Here is a 9,523-nt window from a genome sequence, read left to right as displayed (position 1 = left end):
AAGTGCTAATATAACTTGCAAAGAGTGGACAGTTATTACTTTCAAGTAACACAACATGCAGTATAAATAAATATTAATCAATCTATTATTGAGTTCACATGACTGTTTCTTTTAAGTGCAATGAACTTTTATTTAGTAAATTTCACCAGTCCAGTGAGATTAAATATACATGCAATTAAGGTTATGAAAACAAGTTGTAATATCTCATGCTGTGAGTAAATGTATCTTGTTTCAATATATTTTTTATTGGAGTTAAAGGTGGGAAAGAATCTTTAGAAACTAAATTACGACTTTTTTAGCACAAGAAACGTTACAAGTGCACATCAGGACAGAAGAAAACGTCAAACAGCTGAATGAACTCATCAGCCAGCGGCGATGTGTGACTGACTCAGAGGAGAGATTCACCCGTGTGTACGTGAGAAACACCATCCGGGGTTTCCCTCCATCTCTAAGCCTCCTCTAAATGAAAAACAGAGAGAAAGCTTTCAGCTGAATGAGAAAGCCTCTCTCAGTCTCAGTGCTGCAGTGGCTGCGAGAGCAGATTTATGGGGCCCTCTAATGGGCTCTACAGAAAAACCCCTCCATCAGCACAGCTCTCCGTCCACTCCTGTTCCACACAAAATCACAGACACACACACACACAAACAAACACACATGCACGCACACACAGACACACACACACACACACACACACACACAGAGAAGTTAAAGACTAACAACAGTATGACACAACGCTGGACTCTTGGGGCGTGAACAGCTCCAGACCAAATCAGTGGAGTTTATCATGGTTTCTGTGCTGATTTAGGAGTAAATATGGAGAATTTAAATCAGAGCTGAAAACACAGACCACATTTGCCAAAACTATTACAAACTTTAAATCCATATGGCGCTAGTGTAAATATGCTGGTCTACTTCTACAAGTGAACAAAATTTACTAAGCATAATAAATAAATAAAAAAAATTACCATTGCACTTCTATAAGTAGACAAAATTAACTTTCAGGATGTGCTTATTGGGGCTGTCAAAATGGCTAAAAAACTAAATTCGAATTTTGTACTAATATATTATCAAAAGTCGAATTATATTCAAATTTAAAATGCATAATTTCAGTCAGGGTGAAGAAAAGCTTTTGGCTTCTCTCCTGAGGCCACAAGAGGGCGCATCAAGCAAAATATTACTAATGCATGTTTATTCAAAGCATAAGATAACATGACTATCTGTGGAAAAAAGTGCATACAACGGTGTACCAGCTCTAATTACATGGCGAAAATTTGAGCAAAACATGCTAACTGATCTGTCTTTAGCTGCACAGACAAGCACAGAACACTATTTAGAGTCCCAGCCTCAGAGGAGACAAGAGAGCAGTGGATTTATTTAGGCTACTGTACATTGCTGCTGCCACACAGATCTAAAATAAACATGCAATTTATTTTCCAGCTGTTTACCTTCACAGACACAACCGACTGTTTTTGTAACTCGTGTTTTTAACGTAAACTTGTGTGTGAATGAGAACTTAGTTTAGTACTCACATGCTGTGACAGCCGCTTTCTGTGCGTGTGCTTCGGATGTGTGCGCTCAGAAAACCTTATATCTGAAGTTTAAACTCATATGGTTTAAAACGCATGATTTCAGCGAGATAAACATGATAATCAGAACAAAAACAGATGTTTTTAGCAGATACGAACTGTAAAGGCGCAGCTCTATTCTGCAAAAGGGGGCGGGGAGCAGCAGCTAATTTGCATTTGAAGACACAGACCCGAAAAACAGCTTGTTTCTGCTTCCACTCAAAATAGGCATTTTCAAAATTATATAATAAATGATCTGCTGTGTATTTTGAGCTGAAACGTCACAGACACATTCTGGGGACACCAGAGACTTATATTACGTATTCTAAAAAGGGGCATAATATGTCACCTTTAATACAAAGGGCCGAAAGCCAATCACACAGAGTACATTTTTTATTTAAAAACACGAGTTGCAGTGGGATGGGGAAAAAACCCCCGCCATAAAGTCTCGAAATGTTTTTTCAAAGTTGAACTTGCATTCATTTTACATGGCTTTCTAAACATGCTCTCTTTTGTGTGAGACGCGAGTGCAACAGTGATAGATGTCCCTCTAGATTCTAGAAAATGCGCGAAACATGCATTCTGTGTAAACAGCTTGGTTTCAGTTTTGTCGTAAACAAGATGTCCGCATTGATGTTCTCTTTTCCCTAAATATTTTTAATTAACAACGCAGCAGCGCCGCATCTAGTGGCTTCAACAGGATAGGCTAACAAAAACATTCAAATGCAACGATCAGTGCTCCACTGATAAAGTTGCCTCCTTAATGCACACCTAAAATTAGAATGCAACGTTTTTGCATTCAAATATGGATTTTTATTTTAAATTTGACGAATATTCGAAAAAAAATTTGACCGCCCAAGTGCTTATAATAAGTAAATACATAAAAGAAAATAAATAAGTGTACTTCTATAAGTGAACAAAATAATTGTAAGCATTTGCTTTTATTAAACGAACAAATTAATGAAGTGTACAAGTGAACGAAATAATCAGAACAAAAACAGATGTTTTTAGCAGATACGAACTGTAAAGGCGCAGCTCTATTCTGCAAAAGGGGGCGGGGAGCAGCAGCTAATTTGCATTTGAAGACACAGACCCGAAAAACAGCTTGTTTCTGCTTCCACTCAAAATAGGCATTTTCAAAATTATATAATAAATGATCTGCTGTGTATTTTGAGCTGAAACGTCACAGACACATTCTGGGGACACCAGAGACTTATATTACGTATTCTAAAAAGGGGCATAATATGTCACCTTTAATACAAAGGGCCGAAAGCCAATCACACAGAGTACATTTTTTATTTAAAAACACGAGTTGCAGTGGGATGGGGAAAAAACCCCCGCCATAAAGTCTCGAAATGTTTTTTCAAAGTTGAACTTGCATTCATTTTACATGGCTTTCTAAACATGCTCTCTTTTGTGTGAGACGCGAGTGCAACAGTGATAGATGTCCCTCTAGATTCTAGAAAATGCGCGAAACATGCATTCTGTGTAAACAGCTTGGTTTCAGTTTTGTCGTAAACAAGATGTCCGCATTGATGTTCTCTTTTCCCGAAATATTTTTAATTAACAACGCAGCAGCGCCGCATCTAGTGGCTTCAACAGGATAGGCTAACAAAAACATTCAAATGCAACGATCAGTGCTCCACTGATAAAGTTGCCTCCTTAATGCACACCTAAAATTAGAATGCAACGTTTTTGCATTCAAATATGGATTTTTATTTTAAATTTGACGAATATTCGAAAAAAAATTTGACCGCCCAAGTGCTTATAATAAGTAAATACATAAAAGAAAATAAATAAGTGTACTTCTATAAGTGAACAAAATAATTGTAAGCATTTGCTTTTATTAAACGAACAAATTAATGAAGTGTACAAGTGAACGAAAAAAAATTGTTGTAAAAAGCATATGCTTTTAATAAATAAATAAAATGATTGAGGAGAAACATCTGAGACAAAGCTGATTCTTTAGGCGAATCATCTCTGCTGTATAAACTCTAGGTTTCCTCAGTATGTGTGTGTGTGTGTGTGTGTGTGTAGGCTGCTTCAGTGTAATGAATAAACGCTGGAGTTTCCTTATAAACACAGCAGTCAATACAACACAGGGATATAAATCAAGCTCTGCTGCCTGCTGACAGATATTCAACACCATCAGCCTCGACAAACACAAACACAAACACACACACACACACACACACACAGAACTAACACACTGCAAGCATGCGCTCCTATTGTAAGCACTTAATGTGCTCCTGCAGCAACAGAGAAAGCGGCATGCTTTTTCACTACATTATGAACTGCCTTCTAACACGTTTCATAATAAACGATGCATGAAATCAAACTTATGTAGCTAGAATCTCTCTTTATGCAATAATGCAATGCAGTTAGCACTAGAGATGTCAGATGTACTGCCACTTTGATCCCAAACAGATTAAAAACAAAACGATACAGTGATGAACTCAATTTGGTGTCGTTACTGCACTTACACTGCAGTTTAAAGACATTTCATTACTGACTGACTTTACTTGCATTATTCATATTCAAAATAAATTTTATAATTTATAGTTTGTTATTTTGAATTGTCATGTTTGTCATATTTCATTGCTGTCGATTTATTTGGATAAGTAATGAACCAATACTTAATTCAGGAACGCATGCAATTAATTGAGCATATTAGTATACCCTTGTTAATATTTATACAATTTTACTTTGTAAATATTCAGAATTAAATTTAATTTTCATATTTTGTTTTCATTTTAACTTTAGTTAAATTTTCATATTTCATTACTGACAGTTTACTTAGATAATACTTGCTTACTTAAGCAAATAGTTGAGAACATTAGCATGTCCTTGTTGATATTTATATACAATAAATGTATATAATAAATGTAATATTAATAAAGTATGCTCAGATGCATTGGTGTTATTTTAGTATCACTGATATACTACTGTAGTTTCTTTATTCATGATTTACATTTATTTTATTTTATTTTTTGGTTTTAGTTTAAATTTAGTTAAAGTTTTAGCAATTTTGTGGTGCGTTTTTGTCATTTTTATTATTTATTATGTCTATATACTGCAGATTTTATTACGTTTTAGTTTATTTAGTTGCAGTACTTTAACTTCAACTTATCAAAAATGACAAGCGTTGCCTTGGCAACTAGCTGAAGCAAAATAAGTTTAAAGATGTTTGTGTATTTTATTATGTCTATTTTATTTCAAGTAATTAAACATTAGTTTATGGTTTTAGTTTTAGTTAATAACCTTGTTTTGCTGTGATAATAAAGAGAGCTGTGACATTTCATTAACTACTAAAATATGGTGACATTCCTAGTTGTCTCAATCAACTCAATTAATAAAAACAAAATAAGCTTCTTTATTCTACTATAGAAATAAAAGCAACAACAAACGCCCTTAAAAAAGTGTGTGCGTAAAAAGTGAGTTTAATTGGGTTTTGAGGCCAAGTAATAACCACTTAAGTTTGCAAACAAGCTCCTGGTAGTTTGATAAATGTGCTTAATTTAAAAATAACCTTGTTACTCTGATTTAAGCAAAGAAAATCAGGGAGATTTTTAGCCTATTTACAGTTATTAAGCAGGCGACGAGAAGGACAAAATGAAGCCTGTCCAGATATTCACTACAATTCATCAATTACTCAAACTCACAGAAAGCATTCGGAGGGATCCAGCACAATTTCCCGAGAGCCTGAACACACCGGAGGGCCGAACGGGATATTAGCTGATCCGTCTTACAGAACACCTCGGCGGACGGGAAACTGAGCGGCAACAGAAGTGTTCATGCAAATACAGCACGAGTGTGTTTGCTCTCCTCACTGACCTGTCCAGAGGGGAATATCCATGAACTGAGCGGCTTTATGAAGGAGGAGGTCTCCGTGTCTCCACACACACCGTTCCTGATCCTGAAACAAACACACACACACACACACACACACACACACACACAACAGGAATAAATCATGTGCTTTAAACCTAATTATTTGCACTACTTCTCAGAAGTTTCAAGTCAGTAATGTTTTTCAAAACTTTTGAAAGTCTCTTCTGCTCACCAGGGCTGCATTTAGTTGAGCAAAAATACAGTAAAAACAGTAAAATTGTGAAATATTTTTACAATTTAAAATATCCATTTTCTATGTGAATATATTTTAAAATGTAATTTATTCCTGTTATGCAAAGATGAATTTTCAGCATCATTTCTCCAGTCTTCAGTGTCCCATGAACATTCAAATGCATCTCTACTGAAGCTATTTTCATGCCCGACCAATGCTAAACACACAAACCCTGTGTGTAAGATCATGTGTTTATGATCATACATTTTATTTAAATTTAATTTTGTTATATAATTTATCCCTGCATTATGTGGGCCAAGCGTCACCGCGATGCACTTCTGTGCACTAATGTTTTGTGTGACGGAGGCTGGCGTGAGGTCGGCGTGCACGTCTCCTGCTCTTAACCCCTTAATGTGAGTCATTAATCTGAGCATCGCTTATTTGAGCAGCTGTCACTGCACTCCTGAACGCATAAAACAAACTGAGAAGAGGACGAAGAGCACCGATCCAACACTACTTCACAATCTGACAGACGTTTAAAGGAATAGTTCACCTGAAAAAAAAGAAAATTTGCTGAAAATGTCCTCACTCTCAGGCCATCCAAGATGTAGATGAGTTTGCTTCTTAATCAGATTTGGAGAAATGTAGCATTGCATCACTCGCTCACCAGTAGATCCTCTGCGGTGAATGGGTGCCGTCAGAATGAGAGTCCAAACAGCTTACAGTGAGTATATTTTCAGCCAATTTTCAATTTAATATTCACCACTCTTGCTAATAGGACTGCATTTAATAACATTAGAAATGACTGCAAGGAAAATTTTGGCATGTGCAGAAGCCATCATCATGAACAAAACTAGTCTGAAATAACTATAAAACACACACACAAACACACTTTCTCTAACTGATTAAAAATACATCATGCAGAAATCAACACTTGACAACAAGATGCCCCAAATTCATCCGGAACTGCAGAAATGCTTCCAGCTACTTCAGAAAGTCAAGCTGGGTCACTGTCTGCAGGTTATTTGAGGAGATCACACACACACACACACACACACACACAGAGAGAGAGAAGATGCACCAGGTCGCATAGTTCATAACCTTCCCTGCACTCAGGTTAAATATTAATAATTTAATAATATCAGAGGATTTTAATCATAGATGTTGTTTAAGTAAACAGGACCTCTCATGTGAGCAGGAGGAGTTGTGCAATGAGAAGAAACTGCTTATAAAACAGACCAACATCCGATCAGAAACACCTGTGATTTCATTCTATTGAATATCTTTTTTTTTTTTTTTTTTTTTAAAGGGCAACAACACGACTATGATTATTAAATAAAATTCACAATTCAAATTACTAAATAAATAAACGACAATGTCAGCCTTTAAATAAAGAAAAGGTATAAGTCAAAATGATAATTGATTAATAAATAATTATAATGTATTTTATCTGCTCCATATATAATTCTAGAGAACTTATCTGAATGGTTTAAATGTGTAGAATCCACATAAGCTTGTTTTTCATCAACCAGTCAAAACTAACAGCAGGGCATGCAAATCCGGTCTGTTTTTGGCCAGACAGAAACTGCACACATGCTGAATGTAAATATAAGTCTCTGTAAATCCACTCGCTGACAGCAGGTGGCGCTTATGGAAAAGCTGAATTAGAGCTGTTTCCCGTAACCTTCGTGGACAAAACAGCATTGCGATTAAAACACTACTTTATTAGGTATTACATGGAGCGAAGATGAAAATAAAATGCCATCGAATCATTTCTGAAGACAGTCAGAACCTTCAGAGGTACATTCATATAATTAATATATTCATTTGTATAATTCCCTTAGCACTCTTTTAAAACATCCCAGCTTTTCCGCCCTGTTTTCACTCAAAATGAAACTACTCTGAATGCTGTGCGCACGTGAGGCTGTTACTTAAAACTGTGCTTAATGCTGGACAGTATTTATTTAATCACAAGTTGTTCCAATCGCGGTAATCTAATACAGTTTTAATGATAATTAAAAGATGAAACGGTAATACTAACCGTGGGGAATTTTATCATGATTTATCGTCAAACCGGTAATCGTTACATCCCTAATAAGACTCCACTTTTTTTTTTACATAAGGCATCACAACAAATGCAGCCATAATGAATAAATACTTCAATTTAAATAAATAAACAAAGTAAATTAAAGGGGTCATATGATGCGATTTAAATTGTTCCTTTCTCTTTGGAGTGTTACAAGCTCTTGGTGCATAAAGATCTGTAAAGTTGCAAAGACTAAAGTCTCAAATCCAAAGAGATATTCTTTATAGAAGTTAAGAATCAACCACGCCTACCTAAAACGGCTCGTTCTAACACACCCCCACATATCTACCTCACTATTTGGGCGGTGTTATGCAACTCTTCCCAAATTCTTCACGCAAAAAAAGGCTTTTATTCTCACTGTAGTATTGTTGTTGCCGCCGCCGCCATGTCGTGAAGGCGCTGTGTGATTCGTTGTGAAAGCGAAACTACTTTGTTTGGTCTTCCAAAAGAGGACGATATCTGCTTTGTCATGCCTGGAGCTGATCCGTGCTGGTCGCAGAGGAAATACTTCAAGTTCGTGCTGTGGATCGCCGGATCGGCTTTCACCGTGGACAAAGCGGAGTCCAGCCCGGGGTCGTCACATGTGGTTGTCGCTGGCATCACAGTATGGTGAGGGGTGTAACATTTCCGTCACACACTTGAGGAGTTCGGCCAATCACAACGCACTGGATAGCTGGCCAATCAGAGCACACCTCGCTTTTCAGACCGATGAACTTTGTAAAAATCGACGCGTTTCAGAAAGGCGGGGCATAGAGGAGAAACAATAATGTACAGTATGTGGAAAATAATGTGTTTTTTTAACCTTAAACCGCATAAACATTTAATTACACCAAATAATGTTCTTTTTAGCAACATCATATGACCCCTTTAAAGCATCTCACATACTGACTTTATTTAAAAAACTAAAATATCAAATGAATGAATAAATGCATATTAAATAAAAACAAATAAATTAGAATGAATGAATAAATGAATAAATCAATCAATCAATTCTTTTTGGAGAAAAACATGATTGAAAATATATTTAATTAAATGCAATTAAATTTATATTAAATGTATTTCTATTATTAAAATACATTAAAAACAAAAATAAATAAACAACAAATAATACAATTATTTATCTTATATTTTGATGTTTTAAATATTTAAAGGGGTTATGAACTGCCTTTTTTATTATTTTGTACTGTCCTCCGAGGAAGATTTTTACATCAAAAAACATAAAAATTTAGAAGTAATAGGCTATTTTCTCTGTTTGAATAGGTGTGGTGGATTGTCGACTCTGAAGTAAACGTCCACTGCTGTGATTGGCTAACAGTTGTGTATGTTTGACAGCCTACAGCCTTCACAGATCGACGCTGCTGTGATTTAGGTCAAAAACGCATAAATACTCCGTTCACATGAAACGATCTCTTTATCCACTCTTTCCTAATGTTGGAATCAGAAGGAAAACAATGCAAAGACTGTTTTTTCACAGCTTGGCACTGAACAGCGTCTTGTCTTCAGAGCATCTTTAGCATTTGCTTTCTGTAGACCTGCTTTGCCTGTTGTCATTTACCTACTATGTGCGTGACTCGGTGGGTGGAGCTAACAGGCAGTGATGCAGATCAGTGGGCGGAGCTAAACAGGCAGTGATGTAGAATCAGTGGGCGGAGCTAAACAGGCAATGATGCAGAATCAGTGGGCAGAGCTAAACAGGCAGTGATGCAGAATCAGTGGGCGGAGCTAAACAGTCAGTGATGCAGAATCAGTGGGCAGAACTAAACAGGCAGTGATGTAGAATCAGTGGGCGGAGCTAAACAGGCAGTGATG

At 36.3% G+C, this 9,523-nt stretch overlaps 1 long non-coding RNA gene across 1 annotated transcript in view; it reads right to left on the bottom strand.

Annotated features, from left to right (window-relative positions):
* Positions 1–257: 257 nt before the first annotated feature.
* The window catches only part of LOC107568693 (uncharacterized), a 36,258-nt gene continuing 26,992 nt past the window's right edge, over positions 258–9,523 (bottom strand). The window contains exons 2-3 of the long non-coding RNA XR_001606799.1: positions 5,400–5,481; positions 258–459 (exon numbers count right to left, since the gene is read on the bottom strand). This is a non-coding gene — a long non-coding RNA (uncharacterized lncRNA). The remainder of the gene's footprint in view (positions 460–5,399; positions 5,482–9,523) is intronic.

This window comes from Sinocyclocheilus grahami, unplaced genomic scaffold (assembly GCF_001515645.1).
Source record: "Sinocyclocheilus grahami isolate Dianchi unplaced genomic scaffold, SAMN03320097.WGS_v1.1 scaffold27.1, whole genome shotgun sequence".
In the NCBI taxonomy this organism is placed as follows: domain Eukaryota; kingdom Metazoa; phylum Chordata; class Actinopteri; order Cypriniformes; family Cyprinidae; genus Sinocyclocheilus; species Sinocyclocheilus grahami.
This window is presented reverse-complemented; position numbering and strand designations above follow the sequence as displayed.